This window comes from Mus caroli, unplaced genomic scaffold (assembly GCF_978045245.1).
Source record: "Mus caroli unplaced genomic scaffold, Mus_caroli_1 scaffold_3, whole genome shotgun sequence".
Taxonomy (NCBI): Eukaryota; Metazoa; Chordata; class Mammalia; order Rodentia; family Muridae; genus Mus; species Mus caroli.
Genome location: NW_028227258.1, coordinates 103323094 through 103346128, shown reverse-complemented (window position 1 = coordinate 103346128; position 23035 = coordinate 103323094). Strand labels below are relative to the sequence as shown.

Genomic DNA, 23035 nt, shown 5'->3' with positions numbered 1-23035 from the left:
ATAAGGCTGCTATGAACATAGTGGAGCATGTGTCCTTCTTACTGGTTGGGACATCTTCTGGATATATGCCCAGGACAGGTATTGCTGGATCCTCAGGTAGTACTATGTCCAATTTTCTGAGGAACCGCCAGACTTATTTCCAGAGTGGTTGTACAAGCTTGCAATCCCACCAACAATGGAGGAGTGTTCCTCTTTCTCCACATCCTATACAGAATCTGCTGTCACCTGAATTTTTGATCTTAGCCATTCTGACTGGTGTGAGGTGGAATCTCAGGGTTGTTTTGATTTGCATTTCCCTGATGATTAAGGATGTTGAACATTTTTTCAGGTGCTTCTCTGCCATTCGGTATTCCTCAGGTGAGAATTCTTTGTTCAGTTCTGAGCCCCATTTTTTAATGGGGTTATTTGATTTTCTGGAGTCCACCTTCTTGAGTTCTTACTACTCAGCTATTAAAAAGAATGAATTTATGAAATTCCTAGCCAAATGGATGGACCTGGAGGGCATCATCTTGAGTGAGGTAACACAATCACAAAGGAACTCACACAATATGTATTCACTGATAAGTGGATATTAGCCCAAAACTTAGGATACCCAAGATATAAGATACAATTTGCTAAACGCATGAAACTCAAGAAGAATGAAGACCAAAGAATGAAGACACTAGGCCCCTTCTTAGAATTGGGAACAAAACACCCATGGAAGGAGTTACAGAGACAAAGTTTGGAGCTGTGATGAAAGGATGGACCATCTAGAGACTGCCATATCCAGGGATCCATCCCATAATCAGCTTCCAAACGCTGACACCATTGCATACACCAGCAAGATTTTGCTGAGAGGATCCAGATATAGTGGTCTCTTGTGAGACTATGCCAGGGCCAAACAAACACAGAAGTGGATGCTCACAGTCAGCTATTGGATGGATCACAGGGCTCCCAATGGAGAAGCTAGAGAAAGTACCCAAGGAGTTAAAGGGATCTGCAACCCTATAGGGGGAACAACAATATGAACTAACCAGTACCCCGGAGCTCTTGTCGCTAGCTGCATATGTATCAAAAGATGGCCTAGTCGGCCATCACTGGAAAGAGAGGCCCATTGGACTTGCAAACTCTATATTCCCCAATACAGGGGAATGCCAGGGCCAAAAGAATGGGAATGGGTGGGTAGGGAAGTGGGTGGGGGTATGGGGGATTTTTGGGATAGCATTGGAAATGTAATTGAGGAAAATATTTAATAAAAAATATTAAAAATTAAAAAAAAGAATTTAAATTATCATAATGACATTTGTTTTGGGAAATACGTACCAGTTTTTCTTTTTCAAGACAAAAGTTTGCTAATGTGATTGTCATTTGATGATAATATTTATACCATATTGAGATCCTGAACATGAAATAAAGCAGCTGAAATTGTTAGCTGTTGCTCTAGAATCCATTCTTTCAGCTTTGTTCAAGTACCCACTGCTAATAGCCCACATGCCCCAACAGTTTTCATCAATTTAGTTTATATAAACGTTTTAGTAGAATTTTGGTTGCATCTCAAACTTAATCTGACATGTAGACTTTGAAACAATTGATGAAGATTGATTATTTTAGTCATAAGTTGTGAATTGCTTCTACTTTGTTAGCAGTTGTAAGCACCGATTCAGAAAACTCAGTCCTTCATTTCAATGAACTTGTGTCCCATCAGGAAAACAGAGACACATGAAAGCACTCAACACATGGGGGATATATCACAAGAAGAAAAAAGAGGGCAATTATGGCGTTTGCCGCTAGCAAGCACCCCTGGAAGCACCCAGGCTCAGAACAATCCTGAAAATCAGGGACTATTTCTAGAAAAGAAATGGAAGAGGAAAGTAAGACTAAAAAGAAAAATAAGGCTGGAATCACACATGCTTCTGGCCTTGTGTTCTCCTAACCCTATGACATTAACAGCACCTTTCTCCTATAACACTTAAGTAGACAATGTCTCTTCTATTAGATCAACTTTGAGGGTAAGGATTGTGTCTTATTTATTTATATTTGTAACCCCGGCACTTATCACAATACCTGTTTCATAGCAGGTACTCAGTAAGTATTTGGTAAGTTAATAAAAGACAGAAGGAGTGAATAATGAAGGAAGACAGCCCAAAGGACACTCAGGAGTTAGTGAGGCAACTAGTTTGGTTGCAAGTGGGGTTAATACAAAGTGCCTGTTGGTTTACGCTGGATTTCATTCCACTGATAATGGAGAGACTTGGTGGATTTTCATCAGGATAATTAAAAACAGTTGAAGTGATACTAATAACAAAGCAGTAACCTTTTGCTGGCTGACCTAAATGCTTTGTACATACTAACAATTGGCTCAGACAGATGCAGACACCCACAGCCAAACACTGGACAGAGTTTGGGGACTTTTCAGGAAGAAAGGATTGCATGCCCCAAAGGGGATACGAACTCCACAGGAAAACCAATAGAATCAACTAACTCGGATCCTATGAGGCTCTCAGAGACTGAACCACCAACCAAAGAACATACCTGGGCTGGACCTAGGCTCCCTGTACATATGTAGCAGATGTACAACTTGGTCTTCATGTGGGTCTGGAGTTGGGGTGCTGTCTGTATAGCCCTGCCTGTATGTGCCCATATGTGGGATATGTTCTTTTAGCTGTGCTATCTTGTCTGGCCTCAGTGGGAGAGGATTCACCTAGCCTTGCAGACTTGATGTGCCAGGGTTGGGGGATACCCAGGAGGGGCCCACACACTCAGAGAAGAAGGGGGTGGGGGATGGGGGAAGACAGTGGGAGAGGATAACTGGGAGGGGGCAGTGAGTGGGATGTAAAGTGAATAAGTAATAAATAAATACAAATACACACACATAAAAAAAAACACAAAACAACAACAACAACAACAAAAGAGTCATCATCACTAGCTCTTGTGAGGATCCAAAAAGTGGAAGGGACAAGTTTAAACACTCCTGTCTCTGAAATAGGAGAATGCAGACTTGTTATTGTGTAACCTAAAGAGAAATTAGCAACAAAAATTAGATACATTTTCTTTGCACCTTGCTTGCAGCGTTCCTTCCTAGCCCGGAACCTACCCTGGGATAAATTGCAGAGAGTGAACCTGAACAAATGAAATGTTCTGCCTGTTATGGTAAGATCAAGTCTGACTTCATGTTGCTCGTTATTCCCAATTAGATAACTCAGAAGGGTCTGTTTTTCCATGATAAACTCAGAAAGAATTTTTCTGCTCCCTATCTGACCTTGTTTAATTTATCTGAGTATCTGCATTTATTATCGGACAAATAATAACTTCAACCATTGGGTATTCAAGGTCTGCCCACAAATTCTTTTCATCTTTAGCAAAACTGTTCACATGAATTATCTTTGTCTCTCTTCAGTAGCAGTGATAACAGTGTTCATTTGTTATTCAATAGCTATTATTTGTGTCTTGGCACAGATTGCTTAAGAATTCAGTCTACATTTTTTGGTTGCCTGGAAATATCATCTGTAGGTGTAATAATAATGTCCTTTTCTTTTGATCAAAATATTACTCCAAGATATTTTGTGGTCTTATTTGCTACAGTGAACTATTTTGTATGTGTGTGTTGGGGGAGGGGGCTATTAGAAAATGTGAAATTTATTGTTATCTGTGGTTGAAGTACCAAAGGCAATGAATGAATGTTCTCTTCTTTTGCAGATAATTAAGTAACAAAGTGCAGCTGAGACACCTCATAATTTCCAAGTCCAAGCTGCAACATTGAATGACTTTCCAACTCCAGGGGAAATTTTTCTAGTAAACAGGAGGGAAGGAGAGAAAGAACCAGGCTTTCAAAGTTTAGTGCCAAGAAAAGATGATGTAAATTACTGGCTTAGCAGAAGGAGCCCAGGAGGATGCATTGAAAATTCAATCCCCACTTAAGAACACAAAGAATGGGGGGTGGATGCTACTGGACAGTCACAAGCGAAGGGATACATTTTGAATTATTCAGAATTGAGAGTGACGAAAGTTTTTCTCCCCAGTGATTAATGGATGTGCTAGGAAAATCTGCCCTGTCCTCAAATTTCCTGGCCTAAGGTCCAGTAGTCCTCTCTCCTCATAATTCTACTATCTATTTTGTCTCTTTCTGCTGGAAAGCTAACTCTCTGATTATGGGCAACATTTGGAACTGCACCTTTTTTTTTTTTTTTTTTTTTGTTCCCCTCCAATCTCTACTATATTCAAGAAACCTGTGTTTTCTCTAAAAAACGTTTTCAAGGTACTCAGTAATCATCCCTTTCGTGATTTCTTTCCTTTTTTCCATTCAAGGAGACTTGAACTCAAAGTGACACATAGTCAACTACTAATTACCTTTAAAGCTGGATCATGTTTCTGAAATGATAGGGAGGTACTGTAGATATCAGCAAAATTTAGATGTGTCACATGGAAGAATTTCATAATAGCTGTTCACATCAGCTTATGTAAAGTCTTTAAAAACTTTTAAGATGACTTTATTTACTTCTTTATTGTGTGGGGTGTGTCTGTATGGAGGTCAGATGACAACTTGTGAGACTTGGATTTGGTTGCTTCTCTTTCTACCATGTGGGTCCCAGGAATTGAACAAGTTGTCAAGTATGGCGGCAGGTGTCTTTACACACTGAATTATCCTGTGGGCTCCAGTTTTGTATAAAGCCTTTATGATGAATTCTAAATTCTATCATGATCTGATATTTGTTATATTAATTTAGATAAAAGAGATAAGTCATCTGTGATGGGACCGTTCCTTTCAGGCCTTCATTAGCCGCCTCTGTCTTGTCAATAGTCTTCTGATTCTTCACCATTCAATTCTGTTTGCTCTCTTTATCAAATGTAGCCTTAGTGTAAACCTTGACAGCAGGAACTATCCATCTCAACGGTCTTCTTATATATTCTGAATATGACTAATATTTAACATATTTCCAAAGAAAATGATGAAACAAAACTTGTAATGTTTAATATATTATCTAGTTACACTTGTAAAGATCAGTTTGAAATTGGCGCTATATTGAGCTTGCCAGGACAAAGATATAATAAATGAAACAGGTATTTATTTTATTTTTAAAATTGAGAAATTATTATTATTATTTGCTCTAATCCTGATCACAGCCCCCTCTTCCTCTCCTCCCAATCCTACCTTTACAAATCCCTCTCCCTATGGCCTCCTCCCATCCTCCTCAGAGAAGGGGAGGTCCCCTTGGGTACCACCCCACCTTGGGACATCTAGAACCAGCAGAATTGGCCACATCCTTTTCCACTGAGGCCTAACCAGGCACTCCAGATAGGAGGAAGGGGATCCAATGTCAGGGAACAGAGACTGAGATAGCACACATTAATGCTAGAAGGACCCACATGAAAACCAAGCTGTACATGTGCTATTCCCCCTCTTCCACTAGACTCCCTGAGCTCCACCTGATGTTTGGCTGTGGATCTCTGCATCTGCCTCTATCTGCTGCTGGATGAAGCCTCTTAGGAGGCAGTTATAATAGGTTCCTATCTGTAAGCATAGCAGAATATCATTAATAATGTCAGGGGTTGGCTCTCACATGGAATGGGTCTCAAGTTGGGGCAGTCATTGGTTGTCAGTTCTCTCAGTCTCTGCTCTGTCTTTATCCCTGAACTTCTTGTAGGAAAGACAGATTTGGGTTGAAGATTTTTGTGGGTGGATTATTTCCCTTTCCTTCCTATGGAAGTCCTACCCAGCTACAGGAGGTGACCACTTCATACTCTATATCCCCCTCTGGTAGGAATCTCAGCTATGGTCACCACCATTGACTCCCCATATCCTGCCTATCCAAGGCCTCCATCTAGTCACCAGAGATGCCTCCCACTTATTCCCATTCTCACTCCTAGCTCTCTCCCAATCTCCCTCTCCCAACACCCGATGGACATCCCCATTCCCCCCTCATCCCCACTCCTACCCAGTCACCTCTCCCCATTCACCTACAATGACTCTTTAGTTTCCCCTTCTGAGTGAGATTCACACATTCTCCCTTGGGACCTCCTTATTATCTAGTTTCTTTGGGTATATGGACTGTAGCATGGTTATCCTTCGCTTTATCCTAATGTCCACTTATACATAAGTACATACCATATTTGTCTTTCTGGCTTTCGTTTACTTTACTCAGGATGATAATCTCAAGTTCCATTCATTTGCCTGAAAAATTCACAATGTCTTTGTTTTTTAATAGCTGAATAGTATTCCAATATATAGATGTACCATATTTTCTTTATGCATTCTTGAGTTGAGGGACATTTGGTTTGTTTCCAGTTTCTGGCTATTATGAATAAAGCAACTATGAACATAGTTGTGCAAGTGTCCTTGTGGTATAGTGGGATATCTTTTGGGTATATGCTCAGGAGTGATATAGCTGGGTCTTGAAGTAGAACTATTCCCAGTTTTCTAAGAAACTGTCAAATTGATTTCCCAAGTGGTTGTACAAGTTTGCACTCCCACCAGCAATGGAAGAGTGTTCCCCTTGCTCCACATCCTGCCAGCATGAGCTGTCACTTGAGGTTTTGATTTCAGCCATTCTGACAGGTGTAAGATGGACTCTTAGGGTCATTTTGATTTGTGTTTCCTGGATGACTAAGGATACTGAACATTTCTTTAAATGCTGCTTGGCCATTTGAGATTTCTCTGTTGAGAATTCTGTTTAGCTCTGTACCCAATTTTTAATTGGGTTATTTGGTTTCTTGGAGTCTAACTTTTTGAGTTATGTATATACTTTTGATATTAGCCTGCTGTCTTAGTTAGGGTTTCCATTGTTGTGAAGAGACACCATGACTAAGGCAACTCTTTTTTTTTTTAATATTTTTATTACATATTTTCCTCAATTACATTTCCAATGCTATCCCCAAAGTCCCCCATAGCGCCCCCCACTTCCCTACCCACCCATTCCCATTCTTTTGGCCCTGGCATTCCCCTATATTGGGGCATATAAAGTTTGCAAGTCCAATGGGCCTCTCTTTCCATTGATGGCCGACTAGGCCATCTTTCGATACATATGCAGCTAGAGACAAGAGCTCCGGGGTTCTGGTTAGTACATCATGTTGTTCCAACAATAGGGTTGCAGATCCCTTTAGCTCCTTGGGTACTTTCTCTAGCTTCTCCATTGGGAGCCCTGTGATACATCCAATAGCTGACTGTGAACATCCACTCCTATGTTTGCTAGGCCCCGGCATCGTCTCACAAGAGACAGCTATATTTGGGTCCTTTCAGCAAAATCTTGCTAGTGTATGCAATGGTGTCAGCGTTTAGAAGCTGCTTATGGGATAGATCCCTGGATACGGCAGTCTCTAAATGGTCCATCCTTTCATCACAGCTACGAACTTTGTCTCTGTAACTCCTTCCCTGGGTGTTTTGTTCCCAATTCTAAGAAGGTGCACAGTGTCCACACTTTGGTCTTCATTCTTCTTGAGTTTCATGCGTTTAGCAAATTGTATCTTATATCTTGGGTATCCTAAGTTTTGGGCTAATATCCACTTATCAGTGAATACATATTGTGTGAGTTCTTTTGTGATTGTGTTACTTCACTCAAGATGATGCCCTCCAGGTCCATCCATTTGGCTAGGAATTTCATAAATTCATTCTTTTTAATAGCTGAGTAGTACTCCATTGTGTAAATGTACCATAATTTCTGTATCCATTCCTCTGTTGAGGGACATCTGGGTTATTTCCAGCTTCTGGCTTTTATAAATAGGGCTGCTATGAACATAGTGGAGCATGTGTCCTTTTTACCGGTTGGGACATCTTCTGGATATATGCCCAGGAGAGGTATTGCTGGATCCTCCGGTAGTACTATGTCCAATTTTCTGAGGAACCGCCAGACTGATTTCCAGAGTGGTTGTACAAGCTTGCAATCCCACCAACAATGGAGGAGTGTTCCTCTTTCTCCACATCCTCACCAGCATCTGCTGTCACCTGAATTTTTGATCTTAGCCATTCTGACTGGTGTGAGGTGGAATCTCAGGGTTGTTTTGATTTGCATTTCCCTGATGATTAAGGATGTTGAACTCTTATAAGGACAACATTTAATTGGGGCTGGCTTACAGATTCAGAGGTTCAGTCCATTATCATCAAGGTGGGAGCATGGCAGCATCCAGGCAGGCATGGCACAGGAAGAGCTGAGAGTTCTATATCTTCATCCAAAGGCTGCTAGTGGAAGACTGACTTCCAGGCAACTAGAGTGAGGATCTTATGCCCACACCCACAGTGACACACCTACTCCAACTAGGTCACACCTATTCCAACAAGGCCACACCTCCAGATGGTTCCACTCCCTGGTCCAAGAATATACAAACCATCACATTCCACTCCCTGGCCCCCATAGACTTGTTCAAAAACATGAGTCTATGGGGGGGCCATACTTACTAAACATAGCATAATGCAAAGTGCATTTAGTCCAACTTTCAAAGTCCTCATAGTCTATATTAGTCTCAACAATGTTAAAACTCCAAAGTTCAAGGTCTCTTCTGAGATTCATCCAATTAATTAACTGTAATCCCCAAAGCAAGGCAGGGAACCAGCTGGGCAAACTCCAAACTGTGCATCTCCATGGCTGATGTCAAAGCAGTCTTCAGATCTCCACTCCTTTCTCATCTTTGTTGACTGCAACAAACTGCTTTCTCCTAGGCTGGTTCCACTCCCTGTTAGCAGCTTTCCTCAGCATGTAGCCCATGGTTCTGGCATCTTTAACATCTTCGAGTCTCCAAGGCAATTTCAATGTTAGTTTCTTGTTTCAGTGTCTAGGATCCCACTTGATCTTTTGGGTTCCTCCTAAGGGCTGGCATTGCTTCTCCAGCTCTGCTCTCTGTAGCACACTAAGCTCAGTTTGATCCACTCCACTACGGCTGCTGTTCTTGGTGACCATCCCATAGTACTGAGATCTCCAATACACTGGATATTGGTGAAGCCACTCCAACTAGGCTTCACCAATAGCCTCTCATAGGCTCTCTTCATGGTGCTAAGCCTCAAATCCTTTGCATGACCCCTTCAGTCCTGGGCCATCAACTACAACTGAGGCTGCACCTTTACCAATGGCCTTCCATGGCCTCTCACAGTGCCAAGCCTCAGCTGCTCTTCATAACCCCTTCATGCTTTCAAAATCAGTACCACCTTAGTGACTCTTTCCCATTACCAAGTACAGCCGCAGCGGGAGGTACAACCTTGGCTATCTCTGGAACACAGGTTCTATATGCTCACAGAAAACACTTCCCAGCAGATTTCACCTCAGTGACACTGGTTTCTTCTTAATCACCGCTAATTTCTTAGCTCCCGCTAATCAGCATCAATTGTCTAAGTAGTCCCTTCTATTATTCACTCTAAAGCCAGAGCTACATGGCTGAAAGTGCAGATTTCCGCTGCTTGCAGGAGCTGGAACATGCCCCCCCTTGTCCTATTACATTACATTACCAGCTTTCTGTTCTCCAACTTCTTCACTACCTAAGATTGCCTGTTCTGGATCTTGCTCTGTAAATTGACCTTGAACGCATAGATCAGCATGCCTGTCTCCTGAGATTAAAGGTGTGTATCACCACACACTTTTTAGCTGGGTAGGATCTTGCCCCAAGGTCCCACTCCCTTAATCTGTTATCTCCTAGAACACAAGATTTTGCTCCATTTGACTTCCTGGTACCCCTTTAATACTCAAACCATTTATTTTATATTTTTCCTTTCTAAGCTTGTTATGCTTGTTCAAATTTCTCTTCATAAGACTTAACCAGAGAACAAAGTCTCTGTTGGGCTTTTTTGAAACTTCCTTTGTCAATGCAATTAATCTGAGTCTCTTCACCTTAGCCTCAGGCAGAATTTTCAGACAAGGGAAAAACGTAGCCACATTCTTCACCAAAATATCACAAAAAAACAGTCTTCATGACACATTCTGAAATTCTTCTCCTTTGAAATCTCTTGGGCCAGGTCAACACAGTTCAAATTACTCCTAGCAACAAAGTCTTCCATATTCCTACTAGGATGGCCCATTAAGCCCCATTTAAAGCATTCCATTGCTTTCCAAATCCTAAGTCCCAAAATCTACATTCTTTCAAATAAAAGCATGGTCAGGCCTATCACAGCAATATCCCACTCCTGTTACCAACTTCTGTCTTAGTTAGGGTTTCCATTGCTGTGAAGAGACACCATGACTAAGGCAACTCTTATAAGGACAACATTTAATTGGGGCTGGCTTACAGATTCAGAGGTTCAGTCCATTACCATCAAGGTGGGAGCATGGCAGCATCCAGGCAGGCATGGCACAGGAAGAGCTGAGAGTTCTATATCTTCATCCAAAGGCTGCTAGTGGAAGACTGACTTCCAGGCAACTAGAGTGAGGATCTTATGCCCACACTCACAGTGACACACCTACTCCAACTAGGTCACACCTATTCCAACAAGGCCACACCTCCAGATGGTTCCACTCCCTGGTCCAAGAATATACAATCACATCTGCTGTTGAATATATGGTTGGTAAAGATCCTTTCTCAATCTGTAGGCTGCCATTTTGTCCTATTGATGGTGTCTTTTGTTTTACAGAAGCTTTTCAGTTCCATGAGGTCCCATTTATCAACTGTTGATCTTAGAGCCTGAGCCATTGGTGTTCTGTTCAGGAATTTGTGTCCTGTACCACTGTGTTTAAGGCTATTCCCCACTTTCTCTTCTATTAGATTTAGTGTTTCCAATTTTATGTTGAGGTGTTTAATCTTCTTGGACTTGAGTTTTGTGTAGAGTGACAAATATGGATCTATTTCCATTCTTCTACATGCAGACATCCAGTTAGACCAGCATCATTTATTGAAGATGCTTTCTTCTTTCCATTGTATAGTTTTGTCTTCTTGTCAAAAACCAAGTATCCATAGGTGTGTGGGCTTATTTCTGGATCTTTGATTTGATTTCATTGATCAACCTGTCTATTTTTATACCAATACTCTGTAGTTTTTATTACTGTTGCCCGGTAGTATAGCTTGAGATCAGGGATGGTGATACCTCCAGAAGGTCTTTTTACTGTACAAGATTTTTTTATTTTTTGATATCCTGGGCATTTTGTTTTTCCATATACAGTTGAGAATTATGCTTTTAAGGTATGTAAAGAATTGTGTTGGAATTCTTATGGGAATTGCATTGAATCTGTAGATTGCTTTTGGTAAGATGAACATTTTCATGAGTATAAGAGCGCTTTCCATCTTCTGATATCTTTCTCAATTTCTTTCTTCAGATACTTGAAGTTCTTGTTATACTTGTCTTTCACTTCCTCAGAGTTACACTAGGATATTTTATACTATTTGTAGCTTCCCTAATTTCTTTCTTGGCTCATTTATCATTTGTATAAAGGAGGGCTACTGATCTTTTGAGTTAATTCTGTATCCAGCCACTTTGCTGAAGGTGTAGGAGTTCTCTGGTAGAATTTTGGGGGTTGATTATATATACTATTATATCATCTGGGAAACAGGATAATCTGACTTCTTCCTTTCCAGTTTGTATCTTCTTTATCTCCTTTAGTTGTCTTATTGCTCTAGCTAGAACTTCAGTATTTAAACAATTAGAAATGACTAGAAGAGTCTCACAGGAACCGTTAAAAATGGGCACCTCTCCCTAGTAAAGTTAGTGGAAGACAAGTTAAAAATTGCAGCTCTCCATATTATTTTTTGGTTGTGAGCCTAGACGTTAATAGCATAATCATTTAAAAACGTTCTTTACATTTGGTTTTACTCTTTGAGAAAGTCACATAGCAGTTTATACACAAGTGAAATTTATACACAAGTGAGCACAATGATAAAGGACCTGAAGATTTCATGGAAAACAAGGTAGACTTTCAAAACTCCTAATCTTTCAGATAAAACTTTGGCAAAACTTCTCACATTATAATCATAGATTCAGAGGTCAATCTAGTGAGTTGCATAATTATATTTCATAAATACCTATCCAAGAGCTCTCTCAGCTTACCAATGCCTTTGACAATTCAATTATAAATCATTCTAAGATGAAGTAAAAGAACCCAAAAGTTATTCTAACCAAATTAATCTGCCTCAGCCTCCAAATACTTACGTCTGTATCTAATGCAAAATTCATTTAGTCAACATCAAAGTTCCAACATTGTTCCACAGGGAAAGTCCCTCTGAGACTCCAACAAATTCATACCTATTAGCCTGCATTAAAAACATAAACAAGTTATATACTTCCAGTTTGCCCACAGTATAAACACTGCCATTCCAATGGTGAAGGAGACATAGACATGAAGAATTGAACCAAAACAAAACCAAGCCCCAGGAGAATAGACAATAAATCCTCTAGCTCCTTGTGTGGCATCTGCTACATACAGTGGCATGATGTGCACTCTTACACACTTAGCCAGCCCTTACTCCTCTGGCCTTGCTGGTTGCAGCATATATGACCTCTCTACTGGGCTGGCTCTGTTCATTGCCTATGGCTTTCCTTGGCAAATATCCCATGTTTTTGTCATCTCTGACTTTCTGGAATCTTCATGTCAGCTTAAGGATAACTTTTACAACTTCACATAATTGACTTTTCCAGGGCTTCCCACAGGGATTCTAATCTTGCCACACATTGCATGGCTTTCAAGACTTCCTTTGGATATCAGTGGAAGTTTCTATGGCTTCTCTGTGTTTAAGTTATGCATGGCTACAAAGCCAGCATCACTTAGATGATACCAAAAAGATGGTTTCTACCACATAACACATTAAAAAAGAATATTAGCTACACTTCAAATTCTGATCTTATATGGCATTGTTAGACTGGAGCATGTTTGAATCTGGATGTAGCCTGTCTTTTGGAGTCCTGCTTCTCAGTATATTCCCAGGCCAGCAGTAGCGTGCTGGAAGCTTGTCAGAAATGCAGGGCTTCAGGTGCCAGTTCAGGCCCATTGAATCGGAATCTGCTTTTTAATAAGGTTCCAAGGCAAATCACATGCATGCTAACAACTGAGACACGCTGTACCAAGATACAGTGGAAGGAATATTGCATAGAGTTTGAGGGAATATCTGAAATGATTTGCTGGAATATTTTAATGGGCAAAGAAACAAGGAGAAACTTAGCATAAAAATAGGAAGAAAAATTTCTCAGAAGACAAAAAAAATATATTGTAATGACTATTCTTGGTTGTTAACTTGATTATCCCTGATTACAATTTGATTACAATTATTTACTTAATTTGAAGTAGGAAGATCCTCTTTGAGATGGGAAGCCATAACTTTAATCCAGATCATTTGAGCTGGGAAAATCCACCTCTAATCTGGCTATACCTTCTGCTGGAAGGTTATATAAGAATGTGAAAGCCTTTGCTCATTGCCTCCTGCATGCTCTTGTCTTGCTAGCAAGTCTATTCCTTCACTGGCATTAGAGCCTACTTCTTTAGAATTTAAGCATATACTGAAGTCCAGCTGTGATACCCAGCCTCATAGTCTGAGCAATTACTGAATTCTTGAGCCTTCCATTCATAGGTAGCCATTGTTGGACTAGCTGGATAGCAGCCTGTAAGTCATTCTAACAAACCTCCTTTCTCTTAATAAATATAGAGATTCATTCTCTGCTATGCTAGAGAATTTCGACTAACACAAACATCCAATAGGAAAGTATAATTATTGATCAATGTCAAATATTGTAAAAGACTTAGGAAACACATGTCTGCAAGTACTACTAGATTGAACAGCAGTGGGTGGTCTTAAGGTGGGGAGGAAGCCAAATCAATAAGTAGTGGCTAGCTAGGCATGGTGGAACTTTATTCTAATTACAGTACTAGGAAAGTAGAGGCAGGAGAATTGAGAGTTAGAGGCCAATCTGGGCTACATAGCAAACTGAAGGCCAGCCTGAACTACCAAAACTCTGTGTCAAAAGAGAAAAACAAACAAATAAGTAACAACAACAAAAAGGAGTGCTGAAGAGTTTAAGTTGATTGAGAAATCTAATCTCTAGGGCATCCAGCAGAGAAAAGTGAATGGATTTTGGTGCTGGAACACCAGGGAAAGGCAAGGTATCTTAATTAGGGTTCCATTGCTATGAAGAGACACCAAAGGACAACATTTAATTGGAGCTGGCTTACACTTTCAGAGACTTAGTCTAATATCATCATGGTGGGGAAAGATGGCAGCATCCAGGAAAACATGGTGCTGGAGAAGGAGCTGAGAGTTCTACCTCTTGATCTGTGGGCAGGCAGAAGGAGACTTTCTTCTGCAGACAGGCTCTCTTCTACACTGGGCAGAGACTGAGCATAGGACCTCAAAGCCCTCCCCCACATCCTCCAACAAGGCCACACCTCTTAATAGTGTCACTTCCCATGGGCCAAGCTTATTCAAGCCACCACACAAGGGGAGGAACAATTGCTTAAACCATGCTAGGGAACAGTTCTCTCATTCTGCCAGTGGGAGAACTCACAGTACGGGGAGGGAGGGCCGTTAAGTGGAAGAAGGCATTTACCTGCTGGAAAGCCTGAGAAAGTCCGCTTCCTTTCCCCCCACCCACTAGTCTTACTTCAGGCCCCCAAGTCTATTGAATTTATACTCTAGAAACATCTAGTTGCCCTCAACTGACTGATATTATGGATTTTTAATCCTGCAACATTTGAAAGCATTAAAAATTCCCTTTGATAATAAACTGGCTTTAAAAATCTAACAGTATTAAAGTAGCATATTAAGTAGAAAAATAGAAGACATACATTATAAGTGTGCACTTTGAAGAGATCTGACAGATGTATATGTTCATGTATCTACAACTATAATTTAGATATAGATTTCCATCATACCAAACCTTCCTCCATGCCTGTCTAGGAGTCCCCTCTACCCCAGTCCCAGGCAATCACAATAATTTAATCTGAGTTATTCACAGTCATTTTCTTTTCCCTTTATCTGGCTTCTTTTCTTATAGTTTTGAAACCTATTCTCACATTGTCACACACATCAAGCTTGTTCCTGTTCATTGGTAAGTAGTATTTTCTTGAGTTGTTGAGTCATGACCTCTTTATCCACTTAACTGTTAGTGGATACTTCTGGGTACTGTGAATAAAGTTTTAATATACATATATTTTGGGAGTGACATGGTTTGAATATACTTGGCAGAGGGAATGGCACTATTTGGAGGTGTGCCCTTGTTGGGATAAGTGAGTCACTGTGGGCGTGAGCTTTAAGATACTCATCCTAGCTGCCTTGAAGTCAGTATCCTTCTAGCAGCCTTCTGATGTAGAACTCTCAGCTCCTCCTGCACCATGCCTGCCTGGATGCTGCCATGCTCCCACCTTGATAATGGACTGAACCTCTCAACCTGTAAGCCTGCCCCAATTAAATGTTGTCCTTATATGAGTTGCCTTGGTCATGGTGTCTGTTCGTAGCAGTAAAACCCTAACTAAGAAAGGGAGAACTGTACTTTCATTTTCCATGAATAAGGTTTTAGGGTAAAATACTTATTGATGAGTAGATGTTCAAGACATTGCCTTGTGTTTGTTGCTTCAGCAGTACACATGCTAAAATTGGAACAATACAAAAAAGATTAACATGGTCCCTTTGAAAAAGAAATTCATGAAATATTTGATATTTTTTGAAAAAGGGAGGGAGGAAGGGAGGAAGGGAGGAAGGGAGGAAGGGAGGAAAGGAGGAAAGGAGGGAGGAAGGAAGGAAGGAAGGAGAGAAGGAAGGAAGGAGAGAAGGAAGGAAAGAATGAAAGAAGGAAATGACATGATTTTTTTTTTTTATAAAAACCATGCATAAGTGTTCTACTTGCTCTTTCTTGTTGATCTTTAATTTCAGGCATTCTGGTGGGTGTGCACTTATGTCTCATGGTGGTTTTAGCATGAACTGTTTACTAATCATATAAAGAATGCTTTGTCCCACCTACCATAGTGGCAGGCAGATTTAATCCCAACCCTCTGGAGGCAGTGGCAGGTGGATCCCTAAGTTTGAGGCCAACCTTGTCTACAACAGATTGACTTCCAGGATATTCAGGGCTGCACAGAGAAACCCTTTTTCAAAACAAACAAACAAACAAAACAAAAGAATGTTTACTCTTATTTTTCAATCCTCTATCTTCTTTTGTTGTTGTTTTTGGTTTTAAAAATAAAATGAGTACATATGAATTATAAACACACAATTAGGGTACTATGTTAAAACCAACACTTGTTATTTACAATAAATTAATAAATCTGCCTAAGTTTCTCTAATTCCTACTTGGTAAATATTATCTCAAAACATAAATCACATATCTGGAGGGCTCCTCAGCAATTGTCTAGAATACAGGGTACCAAGAATGATAGTACATTGCCTATAATCACAGCAACGTGGGAGGGTGCGGCAGCAGGGTCAATCCTTATGAATTGTAAGCTCAAAGGTAACCTGGGCTACACAAGATTACACAGCCAAACAATACAAACTTAAAGGTGTCCTGAGATCAGAAAAGGTGAGAACCCCTGTTCAGAAGAGCCGAAACGTGTGCTGTATGTAAAAGACACAGAGGCTCTAATAGAGACTCAGGGATCAGAAACAGCAGGTACCATATTACAGCTTTAAGCCTCCTCTTCAACATCACCCTCTCCAAACACTCCCTGAAAGTATTCCCACTAGGAGAAAATGACTCAGACTTTGGGGAGTCTCGGAACTGACAGTATTTGATCAGACATTTGTCTCTGATGAGATTATACTACTGTGTTTTGTCCACGATTATTCTAATGGCTGATTTAGCTTCCTATTTCACCAGCTCATCAAAAAGTTCCACACCTAAATGTATGCACCCATGTGAGTATGTGTACTTTATTAATTTCTAATATTTCCTTAGTATAGAGTTGTACAAATTCTTTACGTACATTAGGCATCAGTCCTTCATCAGACATATTTAGTATAAACATTTATTCAATGTGTGAGTTGCTTTTTTCAGTTACTTAGCACTTTATTAATAAAGCATAAAATCTCAGTGCTAATGAGGTCCAATGCAGTGTGTTTTGCTTTGTGATCTGTGTTTTGTGTGTCTGTTAAATTCTTGCCTACCTCCAGACTGGGAGCATTTCTCCCAGAATGTTGTCTTTTACTTACCATGGTCCTCCTTCACATATCACTGCTTTAATGTATCTTTCTACAGTCTGTTTCCTTTCTCTGACTCTTCCTGTCTCTCAAGCATGGGTGTTCCCCAGCTTTCACTCTCTTTGATTCTAAATACTGTGTACTCATCAAAAAAAGCTTAGAGAGAAGACCAAGTGAAGAAATAATAAAAGTAATGCCAATTCTACATGGTGGTTGAACAGGATGGTTAAAGGAACAAGCTAGAGAGCAGACTGTCTGCACTTGAATTCCATTTCTGCTACCATCTGGTTGTGGTACTGGGTAGTATTTTACATGGTAAAGAATTCACAAGACTCAGTAGCACTTTGTACTAGGAGTTTTGTTGTTGCAAAGTATGTGAAGCAGAGATAAGATGTGTGTTCCCAGAGTACAGAGATAGCAAGCACGTGTCCTAAAGTGCTTTTTTTTTTTCCCCTCTGAGAGAAAAGTTTGTCAACAAATGTGAAATGTCTCTGCACAGGGAAGGCTCTGTGTCTTATGGCCCCAGGTTTTTTATGTGGGATTTGTAGTGCAGATATATCCAGTTATAAAAATCTGCCTTGGCCTCCAAATCTCAGGACCCAACAATGAAACTAAGGGACAAGGTCAGCTTTTGCTTTTCCTCTTGAAGATTATAGTCGACTTAGTGTTCTTCAGGAGGCAGAAGGGAGAGGCACGAGCAGCAAAGAATATGCTATCAGACCTTCTGTCTGAATCTTCTTGGGTTCCAGAATTTGGACAAACAAGTCTATACCTCGGCTTCCTCCTGGGCTCCATCTGTTTTAATTGCCTTTGTCTGAAAGTACAAACGGCTGTAACATGGGGTAGAAGGGTATTTGTTTGCATGGTTATTTCAGGAAGTAGAAATACAGAAGTGAAAATGGAAAAGAAATGAGACAGAAGAGATGAGGGAGGGAAGGAGTGGTTGGTTGTAAGCTATTGAACAGCTGAGGATCAATCCCCTTGACCAATCTCTGACATAAAGTGCCTAAGAAAGGGTCCTCCACAGTGCGGGGGCTGGACCAGTGAACCACCGATTTTGTGTTCTACCATTTGAGGCATCAAACTTACTCTTCTACTTGACTGTAGGAATAATGGAGAGGTGAAGTTTGGACAGGGAAGCTGCCACGAGTACATAGAACATCTCTGACACACACGCACATGCAGACACACAGGTACACAGGCAAACATGCATGCAGACACACAGGCACACACACTGAAGAGGAACAAATCAGGAGCATAACCTGCGGAGTGCAGAAAGCAGGAAGGGGCTGATACCAAGCGTCCTTGTTCTGTGCACCACTTCCGAGTACATAGGCAGTCAACTTCAAAGTCTTCTATGGCAAAAAGGGAAGACCTGAAGAACTGACTCCTCCAGTCTTGTTGTTGCTTGCTTGTTTATTTTTATTTCCCAATATTATTCCAGGACAAGGGGTACTACAATACCAGGTCAACTTGTGGAGTGGACCCAACAAACTCCTACTCCAGTTCCAGCTGTCCTCAGATAGAGGATATATCAGATATTAAACTGGCAAGAAAAAATACTACACTTGTTTTTAGCCCCAAGTCCAGGAAGTATCCAGTCCTGGTTTTGTTTTTGTTTTTGTTTTTGTTTTGTTTTGTTTTGTTTTGTTTTGTTTTGTTTTAACTCATAGAGATATCCATTTTGTGCTACCATGTCAAGACTACCATACCAGTCTTGGTTCTTGACACATTAACATAATTTAAACTGTTTCAGATTTTCCTAATAAAATTATTTTTCTTGTTGCAGTCCCAGACAAAGCTTAGGGACTTAAAACTAGAGCTGTTCTCAAGATTAAAGGAGCACCCCATCAGCTCCATCCCAGTGAGTGTCAGCAATCTAGAGGTGGGAACCCCTGACGTCATCAGGATGCCACAGATCAACCACTTTCTTCATGCTGGCCATTTGGTGTATACACTAAATGCTGTGCCAAGCATATCTGTGTCATGCTATTTACTAAGACACCATAAATGCAAATGGATGACTGAAGAGTAACACATCTATTTTTTTCTTAATTTTTTATTATTTAAATTCATTTTATACATCTAACATATTAATAATATTGAGTATTTTAAGAATCAAATAATACACAAAAAGTGTAACACATCTATAATGTACTTTGTTCCATGTAAATTATTTTTCCCCCCAAAAGTACATTTGATCAAAGTATATGCACCTCATGAGCTCATTTAGTACTGCCAGGATGTGCCTGGGTGCAGAGCCATCTGCCAAGACATGGGTACATTCTCAAGGGTCACACCTTGAAAGAAAACTGACTCTCCCAGCAATTGTCAATAGCTTTTCAACTAACATGAAATTGGAAGGGAATGGTAGTTGGGAAGGGAAGGGAAGGGAAGGGAAGGGAAGGGAAGGGAAGGGAAGGGAAGGGAAGGGAACCAGGGACTGGCTTGGTCAAAGCATGTATGAATTCGCAGACAATAATAACAAAACCTTTTAAAAGGACATCAAGTTGGGAGAGAATAGAGAGGTGGGGTGGATCTGGGAGTACGGGACGGGGGGGGGATAGGGGTTAAAATATAATCACAATTCACTACATAAAATTCTCAAAGGATTAATAAAATATATTTGATTTTAAAAATCTCTCATTGTTGAAAGTTTTGAAAACATAAAATGTATAACCAACAATAATCCAGTTCTCAAAAACCCAACTATAAACATTTTAATTTATTTTATGATTTTAATTATTCATATATAATATATATTTTATGAACAAAACATACAGTTTTACATCCTGACTTCCTAATTTAGTATAATATTATCTTTTTCAGAAAGACAATTTTAAATGTTTGCAAAATCTCGCATCTGTGTCAGGAATTGCATTTGCCTTCCATTACCAGAGTTTGGCAAGCATAAATAATAATTTTGTTTCCTTCATATACTGGAGAAAGGTGGTTTCTGGCTTTGTGACAATGGTTCAGAGATGTCAGAATTTTTAGTCCCACAACGGCTGTTACAGTCCAAGCCATCATCTCAGTGATCAAGACATCTAGTTTTCCCTGGGGACTAGCATGCCTGCAATGCCAGCTCACAGGAAGCAGAGGCAGGGAAATCGATCCAAAGTTCTGGGTCAGCCTGAACTACAGTGAGACTGGCTCAAAAGATCAAGGTCAGTCAGTCGGTCAATCAACAAAGGCACCTGGATCTAGCCAGCAATCCTACCACTGAGTTCCATCTGAGGGCTTCTGCTTTTAGCTCATGGGCCATTTTCTGAACCAGGAGCTAGGAAACGCAGTATTACTTGTGAAACATATGTTATGCATGCCACATTACACATTACACATACACGTTTGATTTAAAGACAAACAGTAGGATGGAGACTGTGTGCCAGCATTCCTACCACACCATCGTGGGGATGTAAAGGTTTTTATTTAACCAGTCCTTATGGTATATACCATAGTTTAAATTGCTATGTTATTAAATATAAATTGTTAAGTATAAATTGTTAAATAACTTTTTCTAATTTTTACCACCATACCAATTAATATGTTAGGTGTTTCTGCAGAAATATTTTTGTGAGCTGGAGAGGTGGCTCAGTGGTTAAGAGCACTGACTGCTCTTCCAGAGGTCCTGAGTTCAATTCCCAGCAACCACATGGTAGCTCATAGCCATCTGTAATGGGATCCAACACCCTCTTCTAGTCTGTTCTGGTGTGTCTGAAACAGTGACACTGTACTCACATACATAAAATAGATAAAATATTTTTTTAAAAAAAAAGAAAATTTTTGCATATCTTTTATCCTCTGATGACTATAATCTCGTGTTAGATTGCAAAAGTTACTTTCCAGAAATGTTCTAGCAATTTAAACCTTTACCATTAAATAATAAAACTGTTATGCAGCCTTTCTGAAAGTTGTTCACTGAATACTTGCTTTCTGCCCAGCTTCAGCCAGCCCTTTCACTATTTTTAATATGAATATTCACAAATATCAGAAAATGCAATCAACCTTAAATAGAATAAGTCAAAATAGCAATTGCTAGGCACTCTGCATTTTAGTTAATTAAATATGTACCAGCAAAAAACAAAACAAAACAAAACAAAACAAAACAAAAAACCTCATTGAGAACGAGCCTACAAGGAGAAAGACACATTTTTAAATTGTGCATTCTTTTATCTGCTTCTTTGTAGGAGTCTTAAGATGGCTTTGGTATCAGTAACTATAATAGACCACAGGAGATAAGACGACAAGAAAACATCCATTTCAGAACCTATCAAAGAACAACAACAAAAACCCGAACACTAAATCAACCTATGATCTTGAAAATGTAATATTAGAAACTTTTATTTGAGACATGGATTCTAAAGCAGCAACAGTGGTTCTATAGACTGAAGCAATGCTCGCGAAATTTTGAAGTCTGCCTGGTGAGTTGCTTTGAAATGGAATAATGGAAAAAAGCCACGCTGGGTCCCTGCACTGGGCTCTGCCCAGGTCCTCAGCAGGAGACAAACTTGAGGCATTGGAATTATATACAGTTCAGATGTTCTTTGGGTTTGTAAGCCAATACATTTCTGATTAACTAAATTGTAATTTCCAATGCATTTTGGAAACTTAAGTAAGAAGAAATCAAGATGCTTTTCAGCTAATAGTGTGGGATCCTGGAAACCACCCAGTAATTTATTTCTTACAAGTATGTTTCTAAACATAAGTTTTCTTTACAGCTAGACATGGTAGGCCTTGGGCTCTATTAAAACAGCAATGGGAGGCTGGAGAGGCAGCTCAGAGTTTGTAACTCTTGCAGAGGACCCAGGTTCGGTTCCCAGCACTTACAATTATTTATTACTCCAGGTCCAGGAGATGTGACTCTATCTTCTGACTTGAGCAAGCAGCAAGCATGCTCACAACACACACACACACAGGCAAAAAACACCAAAAGGCAAAAACAAAATAACAAAATGACACTTATACACATAAAATAAAAATAAATAAATCTAAAAATTATTATTATTATTATTATTTTTTTTTTTTTTTGGTTTTTCGAGACAGGGTTTCTCTGTGTAGCCCTGGCTGTCCTGGCACTCACTTTGTAGACCAGGCTGGCCTCGAACTCAGAAATCCGCCTGCCTCTGCCTCCCGAGTGCTGGGATTAAACGCGTGCGCCACCACGCCCGGCAAAAAAAATTATTTTTAAATTACAAGAGGCTTTTGATTTTAAAGTGTACAGTCACTATTCTACATAGTGCTACACATAGCCATCTGAATCCCTGTGGATAAGAGATGCAAACATTCACCAAAAAAAGCTCAGTATATAAAAAGATATTTAATTTTACCAATACATTTAATTTAAAATTACACAGTGGCAAAAGCACAATTTTCATATTGACAAAAAAAAAAAAAAAAGAAAGAAAAGAAAAGAAAGGAAAGGAAAAGAAAAGAAAAGAAAAGAAAAGAAGAGAAAAGAAAAGAAAGGAGTTTGGAGACACGCTGTGTTCAAGGATTCAGCATTCTTACAGATTAGGTTTGTTCAGTCGCCTCGCAAATTACTACCAGGAGCCTTTCCACTTTTGATCTGCCCTCCGGAGCTTCTCTGAGGTAATGGATAGTAAGCATTGTCAGTAGAGGGCGCGAGAGAGACATTGCAGAAGGAAAAGAGACAATTTCTGACAGGCTGGGTTTGGCTTTCTTTTACTTAACTGTTCTTTCAAAGCCTGTGTTGCCTGTGCAGAAGAACGTGATGGAATCAGGCAGGTAGTGTCAGAGTGGCCAGTCTCAAACTGGGCCTAGTGGCCAGCAAGAGTGCCACGCAGTGCTTTAGGCCAGTCTGTGACTATTTTTGTGGCTTTGTATGCCCGAAAGGCGTTTCCTGCTTGCCCCTCACCCCGCAACTGTGGACAAGATTAGTGGAGATCCCTCCCTCAATTTCGCCTCCATCCAGTAGTCTGCCGCTTGTTTCTAAGAGGCTTCTCTCCTGACAGACAGTGGAAGTTCCCTAGCTGGCTCTGCGGCCTTGGTATCCTTTTTCTGCACTTAACATCCT

At 40.1% G+C, this 23035-nt stretch overlaps 1 non-coding gene and 2 pseudogenes across 1 annotated transcript; 1 reads left to right on the top strand and 2 right to left on the bottom strand.

Moving 5' to 3' along the window:
- The window catches only part of LOC110291818 (PR domain zinc finger protein 14 pseudogene), a 113169-nt pseudogene that overhangs the window by 70832 nt on the left and 19302 nt on the right, over nucleotides 1-23035 (bottom strand).
- Nucleotides 15429-15530, top strand: LOC115030693 (U6 spliceosomal RNA). The gene has a single exon (XR_003836295.1). It is a non-coding gene; the product is annotated as a U6 spliceosomal RNA (small nuclear RNA).
- LOC115030814 (U2 spliceosomal RNA) lies at nucleotides 18432-18598 on the bottom strand (annotated as a pseudogene).